Here is a 15151-nt window from a genome sequence, read left to right on the forward strand (position 1 = left end):
TTCTGCAACAAAGGCATCTGGGGATTAGTGGCTGTTGTTTTTTCAGTATAAATAAAAATTGTCTCTATTTTTTTTGGTCTTTGTCTCTCATTATGTTTGGCTTGGCCCCATCTCTTGCGTGAACACTTACTGGATTACCAACTGACTCACAGATGGGACCTCTCCTCTTTGACATCTACTCCACTGAAATAAAAGCCAATACCAAAGGGCTCTGACTAAGTTTGCAGATGACAGGTATGTATGAACAGTCAATGAATCCCCAAATGACTTAGCCATCCTACAGGAAGGTTTACCCAAATAAATAACTGGTGCCAAAATCATGGACTGAAACAAAATGCCAACAGATATATTACCTTATCTATTGGGAAGTCATCTAGCCCAGGGAACTATGACATTGACATGATGGTCCTAAGAGTTGACCCAGTTGTTCAGGATTTAGTAACTTATGCGGAGTGACCTAACTTTAAACCGACATGTGTCCATTGTCATAAGAAAGTCCTTTTATACTGCACAGCTTATGAACAAAGGAAATGTGTCTAGATCTAGGGATGTCATTGTCCACCTTTACTCAGCCCTCATTAGGCTAATTATTGAGTATAATGTTTCCTTTGGCATGTATCTGTCAAGACACATGCAACAACTGGAATGCTAAAAGGATACAAGGACATAACAATATGTCCTACACGGACCTACTCAAAGCACTGTCACTTTACTCAGTATCATACAGACTGCTGATAGGTGACCTGTGTCTTGCATATAAGGCATCTTCAACCCAACACTGATGGATTTACAGTATGTCAGCAAGTCACATTGCATCGGACATACTCAGTCTGGGGATCTAAACCTCTTCTGCAACATAAATATAAACAGTTCAGAGGGAAAGGTATATCTTGCAAAATATATTGCAACTCAGGAACAGACTCCCCATCCATGTAAAACAAAGCTCATCCCTGTCTATATTCAAGCACAACTTGGTCCTATGGATGGGAAACAGGAAATGTATCCCAGGACTTCCCCCGTACTACTAATGGAGAGATCCATCTCCTAAACGATTTATCCCATGCATAGGTTCCCTCAAAATATTGATGGTATTGATCCCAGCTATTCTCACTAGGAGCAATATATAATTATAAGTCATGGGACAGGTAATGCCAGTCTTGCACCAACAGGGGAGTTAGCTAGGCTTAATATGGCCCACAAGGTCAGCTAGCCTAGTACTTACCTGTGAACCTAAGAACAGGTTGAGGGCTCTACGTTTCAGTCGCTCTTTGCATTTTGTCACCATAGTCCTGTTGCAGAAATGTTTCTTCATTTCCCTTAACAAATGTATTGTGCACTATGTGAGCTGTGATTTTGAATAGCCCTGCTTCTAACAAGTACAGAGGTGTTCACAGGCCACTTTACCAAAGTCTTTAATGTATGTGAAATATTTTGGTTGTGCTGCTAGTTTTATCTTTCAAGAGTGAATAAATGCATTCTCCACGAGTGTTTAAATGTTTGACTATCTGTCAGGGGACTTTTGATTCTTCTGTGGATAATTGTTTATTTATATTTCTATGCTGATCTGGCCTTCATTTGACTATAGTGCCACTTTTCATTTAAAAATACAAGTTTGGATCACCCCCTGAAAATTAAATTTGAATCTAATCAGTTAACTAACTGACTTATCAGCTACCTAACTACAGCACAGTTTATGCAAGTAATTATAGAAACTTTAATATGTGGAATGACCTGACTGGAAGACCTCAGCACAGGATGGCAAACACACACACACACACACACACACACACACACACACACACACACACACACACACACACACACACACGCACGCACGCACACACGCACGCACACACACACTCACGCACACATGAATACAAATGGAAACATTTATCAGAATGTTCACTTTGCTGCAAAGCAACTCAGTATACACATTGATTCTGTAAGCTTGAAAATAGGCTTTGAATCTGCTAGCCATAAAAGAAGTAAATAACTTACCAATGAATGTGCTTGCTACAAAATCAGAATGATAAAAACAACCCCAGCAAGGCAATCCCAAGAGTAATTCATTACAATGTATTTGTAAGCAAGCAAAAGCCAAAATGTATTAATTCATTCTTTTGAAAACATTTTTATAAGAAAGCTCCTGAGCAATGATGTATTAAACAAGCAGACTTTCCAGGAAAATGCATTTATTTACCTTTGCTTACTGGGAAAGTCCAATTAGGATAAAATATTTTTTTAGAAGAGGCCCGGGGAGAAAAGCTCCTTATTTAACACCAATTTTAACATATACATAAAATAAGGTTACAAATAAGATGTTTGACCTCTTGCTCAATAGTACTTCCATGCTTTGTAAGTGGGGAGCTTGTTACCTTTGAGATGATACTATGTTCACTGTACTAGTCACTCTTCAAGGTAAATCACCATGGAGAACTCTTGCAGATGCATGTGGATGCAATGCTAAGACTTAGGACGTGCTGCTGTCCTGTCAAAAATGCATGCATTGTTCCTGGGTTACATGGTTGGAGAATACAGTTGCTGCAGCTGAATCAGAACCATGTTGCATTTTAAGATGACTTGAATGTAGTATCAAAGATGTCGGTGACATATAGAGAAAAGTTTTTTTTCTTTGTAATTCTTGTGAAGCATCAGCACATTTACCAAAGTGTAGGGGGAGGGGCTGTCAATTCATCTTATAGGTTCATACGTTCATAGGTAGGTACTAGGCTATTGTCCTTAAGGGCATAATTAAGCCTAGCCAAACTATTTCGACTTGCGCCTCCCAAGTTGTTTAGTTACCTGCACCTCTGTTGAGCAGAGCCACAGAAGTGATTCCCAGGGTGAATTTCCTGATTTCCATCCACTCATCAAGATTCTTCTTGAAGAGCGCTAATGAGGAGCTCTGCCTCACATATATGGGGACCTTATTCCAGAGCAAGGGGAGTCTCTGGGACACGAATCTATCCCTCCAACAAGTCCTGTTTATTGTTGAGGTCAGGTTTAGGTCCCTAGAGCGTGTAGCTCGGGTAGATTGTTTTTTCCTTAGGTGGAGCATTTCCAGCAATTCGGGGTTAGACATAGCCTTGTATGTCAGGCAGAGATCACCTCTGAGCAGCCGGTATGCAACCGAGTACAGTTGAAGTTTTTTTAGCCTGGTGGCATAGGGCATATGTTTTAGGCCTGTTATCCTCTTGGTGAGGCATTTTTGAGGCCTCTCCAGTTGTTGCAGGTGTCTAGTAAGGTACATCCCGAATGGGGCATTGTACTCAATGATGGGTCTAATGAGTGATGAGTAGAGGGGGACAATAACTTCCCTTTTTCTAGATGCAAACCCCTTCATGATAAGGTGGACCATGTAGAAGGATTTTCTAACCACTTTAGCGATGTGGTTATCGAAGGAGAGGTTACTATCCACCTGGGTCCCTAGGTCTCTTATCACACTCTCTGTGTTAAGTGAGCTACCACCTACGTGGCAATTTGTAAATACTTGGTTTTTCCCAAAGGGGATGACGATGCACTTTTTGGCATTTAGCTTGAGGCCATGCTTTTGGCACCATGTATCTGTTTCAGTGAGCCCCTTTTGAAGGATATCTACATCAGCAGGAGTCTCAGTTATGGCGCCCAGTTTGCAGTCATCTGCGAACTTTGTTAGCTATAGTCCCTCTGTGTTTGCTTGGAGAAGTAAATACCGAACAGGAGAGGTCCCAAGACTGAGCCCTGGGTACTCCACTTGTCACAGGTTTGTAGTTGGACCTAGCGTTTCTTATTTTCACTGTATGGGTTCTGTCTGTGAGCCAGTTAGCAACCCATATTGTGATGTAGGGGTGATATTTAGGTTAGTGAGTTTGTCTATAATTCCTGAGTGGGGAATAGTATCAAAGGCTTTTGCAAGGTCAGGGTATACCATGTGGATCACCTTTCCCTCATCGATTGCTTTGGTGACCATCTCGAAGAAGTCAACCAGGTTTAGGAGACATGACCTGCCCTTTACAAAACCAAACTGGGTAGGGTCTAGAGTTTGTATGTTCCCAATGTTGTTGTTTATGAGTTCCCTGATGATGTGCTCCATGGCCTTACAGACGAGGCTCATCAGGATTATGGGGCAATAGTTCCTGGGGTCAGTGGTGGCTCCTCCTTTGTGAAATGGAACAACCGTTGCTGTGTGCCACTCAGTGGGCACATAGCCTGAGGAGAGGCTGTGGTTGAACATGGTATTCAGGTGAGGGATTAGTTCATTTTGGAGTTCATGTATCATGCAGCCTAGGATGCTGTCTGGTCCCATGGATGCTGTGTTCTTTGCTTTAGAAAGTGCCATTTTCACCTGGGTGTCCGTGATTATGGGGGCAGTGCAATCTTCTGGTATAGATATGGGCCCTTTAGGGGGTGAGGGTGGAGTAAAGTTTGCACTGAACCTATCTGTCAGTATATTGGCAATATCAGTTGGCTCAGTGAATTTTGAACCATTATGCTGTAGCTCAGAACAGATCTGAGAGTTGCCATTTAGGTTCTTGATATAGCCAAAAAAATCTTTGTGGTTGTCTTTGGTGTCCGTTGTGATTTTTCTTTCAAAGCTTGCCTTTGAGGATTTTATAAGGGAGCTTAGCTTTTTGCTAAGGTTGGTCAGGGATCTCCTCCATTCCTGAGGTTTTACTCTTTTTTTGTAATAATTTCTTCCTTCTATTATAGAGCTTGTTTATGGCCGGGGTCCACCAGACTGGTTCCCTTTTGGAACTGGTCTTGGTTCTGTTCAGAATAGCATGGTCTATGCACTCATATAAGTGCTTGTAGAGTGCTTTTGTGTAGGCTACAGCAGATTCGACCAAGTTGTCATTCTGTATAGGGGTGATGAAGTTTGCCACCTCCGTTTTAAACAGCATAAAGTTTGCTTTGGAGAAGTTTTTCACTGTGGTTTCCTTGGGGGGGGGGTGGTATGTGGATATCGAGGGTGATGAGTTTATGGTCTGATCTAACCAACGAGGGATTTACCTTGGGTGTGGAGCACTTGTCCCCCATGTTGGTGATGACCAGGTCCAGTATATTGTTGCCCCTTGTAGGGGTGTTGATAAGCTGGTCCAGGGCATTTGAGTTAATATATTCCAGGAAGCATTGAGCAAAGGTATTAGTGCTTGAGTAGTTTTCTCAGTTGATGTTTGGGTAAATGAATATTATGGTGTTTGGTTGGACCCTCATGTTTTTCAGTACCTCGAGGAATGAGGAGTGGAGGTGTTGGGGCAGGGATGGTGATCTGTAGCAAGTTACACTCTGGATTGCAGTTTTGCCCATTGTCAGTTGCACTTGGATGATCTCTGAGGCATCATACTTTGCAACTAGTCTGGAGGTGTGGTTATCCTTGATGAATATGGATACGCCTCCTCCCTTGGTGTTTTGGTCCAGGTTTTGTGGCCGAAATGTGTGGTATGAGTTTTAGCCTGGAATCGCTGGGGTGCTCACTTGAGCCCTGGGCCAGGTGTCAGTTAATGCACAAATATCAATGTTCTCCATTTTGAGAAGGGCCTCAAGTGAGTGCATTTTGAAGTTTAAACTCCTGGCGTTGAGCAGCATTACCCTCAGTGTTTTGTCACTGGCACTTATTACGGTGGTGGGTTTGTTTTTTGAGCCTTGCCTAAAAAAGGCACTATGGAGGTGGCAAGAGCCTTGTCCAGTATCCTGAATCCCAGGGCTGACAGGTGCAAGCCATCTCTGGCAAAGCATCGTGGCTTGTCGAGCATGTTATCCCAGGCAGACAGATACTGGATCCCCTTTGAATGACACCAGAAGCTTAGCCAATTGTTGAAATTTATAATTTTTTTCCTTGTACTGAGGTATCATTCTTGGTGAAGGTAAGATGCTACTCAGGGCTAGGGTCATACATGCCTTGGTTACATGATCAGAGAGATGTTCTATGTCTCTTTTCATGTAGTCCAGGGAGGTACGTCTCAGGTCATTCACACCAACATGGACAATGACAGACTCATATTTGAACGTGTTATGGAGTGACCTGAGTGCCTGTGTGATGTGGCAGATTCGGGTGCCCGACAAGAAGCTGAGAGTAACCTTCTCTTTGTCCAATCTGGTGAGTGGGACATCAGTGTGCCTGTCTATGGAGTCCCCTATTACAAGTGTGTTAGGTATGATTTTATGCCTTATGGGCTGTGGTTGTGTGGAACACTGGTTTTGGAGGTTATGTGTTGGTTGAGGTGTGTTTGTGGATGGAGGTTGCTTGCATGTCTGCTTTGGAGGTCACTGTTGTTTCCGCAGATTTTTATTTAGAGCCTCTGAGTATGTTTTTGTGTATCTATGTGTGGGGTTTACAGTTGCAGGTGCGGTGGGTCTATGTGTGGTGAGTGAGATGTTGCAGGTTGTTACCTTCTCCTCTTGACTGTCTATTTCATTCGTGGCTGGAGAGAGCTTTACCTCAAGTTTGGCTGTGTAAGTGCATCTCTCGCAGATTTTGGTGTCATGTGGTACAAGGAGAGGATTGTCTGTGTACATGAGGCAGTTGTGACATTGCCTCAGGATGCCCACATTCATCAGGTGAACAGGAGAATACACTGGGAACTGACCTTTGGACATGCCTGAATGGATTGAGGAACTTTTTTCTTGTTGAGCTGGTGGGGGAGAGTAATTTGACTGTTCCCTACAAACAAATGTTGGGGATCGAGTACTACAGTTTATTAGTGCTTCTGTCTCTTTTTGAGCAAGTGTTAGTCCGAAAACCCTGATTTGAGTGCTAAAACTGGAAGAACTGACTAGTACTAAGGGAAAAACTGAAGAGCAGACTTTGTGGAGCCGGGGATAGTTTAACCCTAGCTTACTGCCACTGCGCTATGCGCAAAACTGTGCAAATGCGTTTTTTATATCAGAAAGATAAAAGAGGTAGAAATTAGCCCAAAATGGCCAATAAAACTACAATTTCTGGGCTGAAACCACTCCTCCAAGGACAGGTAGGCTGTTCAAAGCTCCCCATTCTCACTGGTGAACAGAGTAACTTCCTTCTATCCAAGTAAGGATATGGGCAACACAGAAGCTTAAACACAGTCCAGGCAAATATCTGAAACCAGTCTTTTCTAGCTTAGAAAGGCGGGAAATAGGTAGATTATTTATTTATTTTTTTGTTTTTTTTTCAAAAATATAGCCGATACAACAGAAAAAAAACACTTTTAAGATATAGAAACGGCTATCACACTTGAGTGCAAAGCCAAATACAATTAAATAATGCAATATACAACAAAAATGACTTTTTTAAAGTGCAGGCAGTAAATAAGTGCAAATGCAGTTGAAAACGAGCTTCTAGAGTATCAGTAAATAACAGAAACTGAGTGTTTAGGTGGAATTAACAATGAACAGCAAGAAAAAACAGAAAAAAGGTACTTAAACACTCCAAAGTCTCTCTATTCTCTCTCTGGTGCTGTAGGACTCTGCAGGACACCTGGTAGGATCTTGCTGAGCTGATACAAGCGCAAAAAAATGCACAAATGCAGTTTTTACATAAGAAAGATAAAAGAGATAGAAATTAGCCCAAAATGACCAATAAAACTACAATTTCTGGGCTTCTTGGTCTACAAAAAGATACTTTGAGCAAAGGCCTGCAATTTAGCAGCTATTTTGGTTGCTGATGTGTAATTCCTTAGTGTACTGTAAAACAAGCCCTGAGATATTAACAAATGAGGGCAATTCAAGAAATAAAAGAAGCAGTCCTGTTACATACAGTATACAAGATGACAGTGACTGACACTGTCCCATTATATTTCAATGGAATGGGAATATACCACTACTTCCTTATATGTAGCATGACTCATATAAGGCAGACTTGAAATGGATTATGGGAAAGAAAGGCTTGAAGAAAAATAAGATCCTGTTGATAATGCCAAGCCCCATTGACAGCTATTTTGCATAAAACATATTCAAATTCTATAAGAAGCAGTCAGAGTGATTTTGAGGTGTTAAAAAAGCTCAGAAAAGGTAGAGTTTTCCTTTAGTACTTCACCAGCATATTTCAATGTCATAAAAACTGTACATATGATTCTTTTTGTTTGAAAATGAATAAAAATATATTAAAAAAATACTTCACCAGTATGCATACCTCCCAACCTCTTACAGCAAGAAATGTGGACAAGGACATAAATGATGGTGGGACAAATGTCCCAATATAGTGACACTTTTTAAATATCACTCTTACAAACTAATAAATTAATAGAATAAAAGGTTTTGCATTATCATGATTTTCAAATGTACACTACAACTAATGGCACACTCATTACTGCAGTCATATGCCAAGGTTCTTACTAACAACTCAGAATACCAACACATAAATTTCACAGAGGAACAAGAATTGTATTTTATGTCTGTGTTTGCTCACTTCTAATGATAAAGACTTAAAACAAAATTTACATGCAAACTATTTAAAAATGCAAACCATGATATCATGCTTACCAAAACTCCTCCTGTTTTGGAATTTCTAACTAGGGTCAGACCAAGGCTCATGTTTGTCTTCACTTCATTCACACTGGCAATTGTAGTTCCAGCTAAAAGAAAAAAATATATACACAAAATGACTGATGTTTTTGCAGATTCATTCAACTTGTCCAGCACATTTTAGTGATATTAAAAAAATATGTCTAAATGCAAAAAATTCTTTGCATGAGTTTTTAACTAAATTTATAAAATTGTTGAAAAAGGCTGTAGTAATATTTTTGCTATGGAAGTGACAAAGTCAGTGTAGCCAAGAACTAAATCATATGTGTGTGACTATATATACACCCGTTCATGTGTGGGTTCCCACACACATGTATGTATATATGTTAGTACATGTGTTTAAATATAGGGATCTAATTTATATGATGGAATTTTCAGAATGTTAATCATCAGATCAAGACCAGATGACACACATTCTGAAATGTTGAAAAACTGAAATAAACACCAAATGCTGTATTTGTGTCCCCTCTCTGTACTAATTATATAAAACAACTCCAACATCACACTACAGTAGGTAAAAGCGCAAATTCCCTGATCCTTACTGTGCTGCAATCACACACAGTCTTTCTGCACTATCCAACCTTCCATGTTTCAGGCCGTCAACCATCTAATTTTGATCTTCTGATGTTCGGCATTCTGAAACGTCGATCGTTTAAATTAGATCCATATATATGTGTGCGAGTGTGCGTATAACATAAGACGTTTTGGGAATGGTCTATTTTAATAATTCATATGTTGATATCAAGAGTAATTGTATCTATAAAATTAGATTTCCCTTTTTTATTTTATTTATATATATATATATATATATATATATATATATATATATATATATATATATATATAAAAATATACACACACACAGTGGGTATAAAAAGTTTACACACCCCTGTTAAAATGCCAGTTTACTGTGATGTAAAAAAAATGAGACCACAATAAATCATTTCAAAGCTTTTCCCACCTTTAATGTGACCTACAACCTGTACAATAAATTGAAAACAAACAAATCTGTTAGGGGGAAAAATATAAAAAATAAAAAATGTGCAATAAGCTGGTTGCTTAAGTGTGTGCACCCTTAAACTAATACTTCGTTGAAGCACCTCCGGTTCAATTCTCTGCTGGGGTGCCTTCTGTGTGGAGTCTACATGTCCTCCCTGCATTCGTGTGGGTTTCCTCTGGGTGATCCGGTTTCCTCCAATGTTACAAAGACGTGTCTGCAGCATTTCTCCCCGGGCCTCCGCTGAAAATTGGCTCATTCCAAGTCGGACTTTCCCGGTTACCAAATGTAAAATAAATAAAATAAATAAGCGAATTTCTATGTGTGTGTGTATAAACAACCAAGCATCCAAATAGAAGAACTCAAGTAGCCAATTTGTATGAGGGTGGCACAAATATGCCCTTAGCTTTTTCACTTCTAAAAATTGACAAATTTCATGTACACCTATGAACATGAATGGGGTGCCTTATTCAGTAAGAATTTCCCAGGGAATTCTTATTCTAGAAAAAAAAAAACTGTTAGATTTTATGAATATAAATCTGAAATTAATTATGTTGTAAATATGCTGAAAGAAAAGGCTTGCTTAAATGCAGAAACAAAGTTTAAGTAAAATGTGATCAGCAGTCATACTAAATGACCATGGCTTGGAAAAGGAATCTGCTGAATGGACATTATTCCCTTACAGACTCAAGGCATGATATATGCAATAACAAAAATGCAAAATCTGCTTTTAAAGAACAATGACATGTTATTCTGCATGGAAAAACAGGATGGCACAAGAACAGATGTTTTACAAAGATCCAAATAAAATACAGGATGTTCACACTGTCAGAAAAGCTGATCTCTGACAATGTGTTTTCTCAAAATATGTTTTTCTTCATAAAAAACAGGATATGCTTATCAGCATTGACATAAGAACACATGTTTCTATACACAGATTCAAATAGAATACAGGACAATGTGTTTTCTCAAAAATATGTTTTTCTTCATAAAAAACAGGATATGCTTATCAGCATTGACATAAGAACATGTGTTTTATACAAAGATCCAAATAGAATACAGGACAATGTGTTTCCTCAAAAATATGTTTTTCTACATGGACATCAGGACACTGTTACAGGATATTCACACTGTCAGAAAAGCTGGTCTCTTACAAGACATTGTTAAACAAGGAAGTTTAGTATTGTTTCTACAGGATAAGCAATTCTCCAAAATATGTTTAAAAAGAGTATATAAAGAGCTGTATAAATCCAGTTGTTTAGGGATATGGTAGGAACACATTTGGTGTTCTGAGGTAAATGTTATATCTCTCACATCATCTGTACTATATGAGAAGTAAAGTTGGAACAGTACTTTTAAGCTGCAACGTTTGTCTAGTTTTATTTATTATAAAAGTTATTGGTTACTGCTCTTAAAGACAAGTGCTGCAAAGTATATTCTCTCATCAGTGTATATTCTGCAAGTTTCTGTATGCAACAGATTGTGAATGCAAATATAATCAGACTTTGATATATAATATTTTTTCAATGGCGAGGCAGCTGAGTGACTAGCACCATATAATTTTTCAATGGCAAGCTAGTCTGCATTTGAACCTACAATCTACATTCAAACACAGGAGGAGTGATGGTAAGCCCTGCAGAGGGTCACTTCAGTTAAATTGCAGTAACTAACATTTGTACGTATGTGTCAATTCTGAACAGAAGTATTCCAGTTTATGCAGCTTGCAGTAGTAATGTTTTTTAGACGTCTACATCCGGAGTGAGACAGAAGTTCCAGTCGCAGTGCCATAATTTCACTAAAGAAAAGGGGGATATCCACTAGCCCATCAGTCCACTGCCTGTTGTGCTTTCCCAGCTTCTCAAGTGACTTTGAAAAATTTCCAGCCATCTGCAATAGCAGCCTGATCACCTGTTTTCTTGCTAACTGGTAAGACTTTTTTCTGTGTCACATATTTAGTGTGGATGATGTTAAAACAGTTTGTATATTCTTAAGAGAGTTTTTATATTCTTAAGACAGGTTGTATATTCATATATAGTTTCTGTATTCCTAGACAGGTTGTATATTACTAGATAGTATGGATATTATTTATAATTCATGCAGGAGTAAACCAAACTTTAGTAAATTGCTATGTTGGTATACGCAGCACATTAGTAAATGTAAACCCTTATTAGGGCAGGTTGATAGTAAGGCATTATGCAAATGTATTACAATATTTGACTGGTATCTCAAAGAAAATCATGTGAAATATGACAAATGTTTATTGTGTGATTCAACAAAAACTGCATTTTGTGTATTATGTCATAAAATAATATTGCATCATATTGCTAAAAAAATAGACTGTAAAGACAGATCTGAAGAATTAACTAAGGGTAAAGTGTTTCCATTACATTCTGATGTTGAACAGTTATGTCCTGTCACCACATGTGAGTCAAATCAGTTACTGATAGAACCCATAGTACATTTTGTTACACAGGAATGTAATAAACTTCTAAAAGACAGACACAATGAGTTCAGGAAGCTTAGACAAGTTATACATACATCTTTTCAAAAGTGCATAGGAGTTTCAAATTCAGCAGAACAGCTTACTAAAGAATGTCAGAAAGACCATACAATATTACAGGAAACTATTCAACTGCAGTTGCAGGATAAAGGAAATAAATTAGCTGAACTGACAAAGACTGGGAACTTCCTGCATACACAGTTAATCTGTGCAAAAGAAATATATTTTATAATATGTTTATGTTTTGAAAATGGTTAAACATACATGGTAGGATGATAGGACAAATCATTCTTAAATGTTTTACTTTCATTCAGTTAAAGCAAGACATCTATCAGTACTACAGTAAAGTAAATCATATGAATGCAATTCATTAGCATAGTCAAAAGGTAAACAAAACTGTTCTAGTGTATTATAATATATAAAATTAAATAAAAATAGATGAGTAAAAATTTAAAGTCACAAGACTGACATGCTTGTATAAAGATATACAGATACAAGACAGACATGCATGTGTGTTTTTTTCATCTAGAGTACATCTGTTACAATAAGGCAGACAACAGCAAATATAAATAATATAAATATAAATGTGTTGGTTAAACTAATATCTATTTTGTTTTTTACAATTTGTTTATAATTATATAGTAACACCAAACAGTTAAAGTTCTGAATTTTAAAAATAAATAAAATCACAGATGGTATTATTCAAACAGTTTTTGTAAAATTAATGGCGGGACAGTTAAATAGTTAAATAAAAAAAAATACTGAAATCCATGTAAGGTAATTGTAAAATGATGTCTATTTATGTTGTATAAATGCATAGTTATGCAAATCACAATCACATTAAAGGAAAAATGCCAAAAGAATTAACTATAGTTTACAGAGTATGAAATGTGAGCTAAGACCTTCCTAGACTGAATGAATAGTTACAGGAAATGCTGGAAAGATAAGATAAACAAGACTGATTGCCAGAAAAGTAGCTTGAGTTTTTCTAAAGCATCATTGTTATTAAAACATAATTGTTAAAATGTTTACAGGCAACACTATTTAATAATTGTCATAAAATGCCACAATTGTGCATAGATGTCACTGATAATCTGTTTGCAAGTAAATGTTAAAAGGACAAAAAAAACTCAGTTGTATCAAGTACAGCCAGCAAATGGGCTATAGTATATACAGTTCAAATCAATTGTGCAGGAGAATGTAAATGCCTACTAGTGGTAGTAAACAGCAAAGCTTTATAAAAAGTTATCAAGTCAGACAAAGTTCATAATTTGATAAAATAAATGTATGACCATAGTGTTGGGCTGACATACATTCTATTCTTACAGCATAGGGCAGGTAAACAGTGCTGAAGTACTACAGGGACATTGCCTCAGGATGCCCATTCATCAGGTGAACAGGAGAATACACTGGGAACTGACCTTTGGACATGCCTGAATGGATTGAGGAACTTTTTTCTTGTTGAGCTGGTGGGGGAGAGTAATTTGACTGTTCCCTACAAACAAATGTTGGGGATCGAGTACTACAGTTTATTAGTGCTTCTGTCTCTTTTTGAGCAAGTGTTAGTCCGGCAGCTGATTTGAGTGCTAAAACTGGAAGAACTGACTAGTACTAAGGGAAAAACTGAAGAGCAGACTTTGTGGAGCCGGATAGTTTAACCCTAGCTTACTGCCACTGCGCTATCAAAACTATGCAAATCGTTTTTATATCAGAAAGATAAAAGAGGTAGAAATTAGCCCAAAATGGCCAATAAAACTACAATTTCTGGGCTGAAACCACTCCTCCAAGGACAGGTAGGCTGTTCAAAGCTCCCCATTCTCACTGGTGAACAGAGTAACTTCCTTCTATCCAAGTAAGGATATGGGCAACACAGAAGCTTAAACACAGTCCAGGCAAATATCTGAAACCAGACTTTTCTAGCTTAGAAAGGCGGGAAATAGGTAGATTATTTATTTATTTATTTATTTATTTTTCAAAAATATAGCCGATACAACAGAAAAAAAACACTTTTAAGATATAGAAACGGCTATCACACTTGAGTGCGAAGCCAAATACAATTAAATAATGCAATATACAACAAAAATGACTTTTTTAAAGTGCAGGCAGTAAATAAGTGCAAATGCAGTTGAAAACGAGCTTCTAGAGTATCAGTAAATAACAGAAACTGAGTGTTTAGGTGGAATTAACAATGAACAGCAAGAAAAAACAGAAAAAAGGTACTTAAACACTCCAAAGTCTCTCTATTCTCTCTCTGGTGCTGTAGGACTCTGCAGGACACCTGGTAGGATCTTGCTGAGCTGATACAAAGGCGCAAAAATGCACAAATACAGTTTTACATAAGAAAGATAAAAAGAGATAGAAATTAGCCCAAAATGACCAATAAAACTACAATTTCTGGGCTTCTATACTTTGAGCAAAGGCCTGCAATTTAGCAGCTATTTTGGTTACTGATGTGTAATTCCTTAGTGTACTGTAAAACAAGCCCTGAGATATTAACAAATGAGGCAATTCAAGAAATAAAAGAAGCAGTCCTGTTACATACAGTATACAAGATGACAGTGACTGACACTGTCCCATTATATTTCAATGGAATGGGAATATACCACTACTTCCTTATATGTAGCATGACTCATATAAGGCAGACTTGAAATGGATTATGGGAAAGAAAGGCTTGAAGAAAAATAAGATCCTGCTGATAATGCCAAGCCCCATTGACAGCTATTTTGCATAAAACATATTAAAATTCTATAAGAAGCAGTCAGAGTGATTTTGAGGTGTTAAAAAAGCTCAGAAAAGGTAGAGTTTTCCTTTAGTATTTCACCAGCATATTTAAATGTCATAAAAACTGTACATATGATTCTTTTTGTTTGAAAATGAATAAAAATATATTAAAAAAATACTTCACCAGTATGCATACCTCCCAACCTCTTACAGCAAGAAATGTGGACAAGGACATAAATAATGGGGGGACAAATGTCCCAATATAGTGACACTTTTTAAATATCACTCTTACAAACTAATAAATTAATAGAATAAAAGGTTTTGCATTATCATGATTTTCAAATGTACACTACAACTAATGGCACACTCATTACTGCAGTCATATGCCAAGGTTCTTACTAACAACTCAGAATACCAACACATAAATTTCACAGAGGAACAAGAATTGTATTTTA

At 37.7% G+C, this 15151-nt stretch overlaps 1 protein-coding gene across 1 annotated transcript in view; it reads right to left on the bottom strand.

Moving 5' to 3' along the window:
- The window catches only part of ITGA2 (integrin subunit alpha 2), a 2089078-nt gene that overhangs the window by 1126003 nt on the left and 947924 nt on the right, over positions 1-15151 (bottom strand). The window lies entirely within an intron of this gene.

Source organism: Protopterus annectens, chromosome 2.part2 (assembly GCF_019279795.1).
Source record: "Protopterus annectens isolate FY-2018-M chromosome 2.part2, PAN1.0, whole genome shotgun sequence".
Classification (NCBI taxonomy): Eukaryota; Metazoa; Chordata; order Ceratodontiformes; family Protopteridae; genus Protopterus; species Protopterus annectens.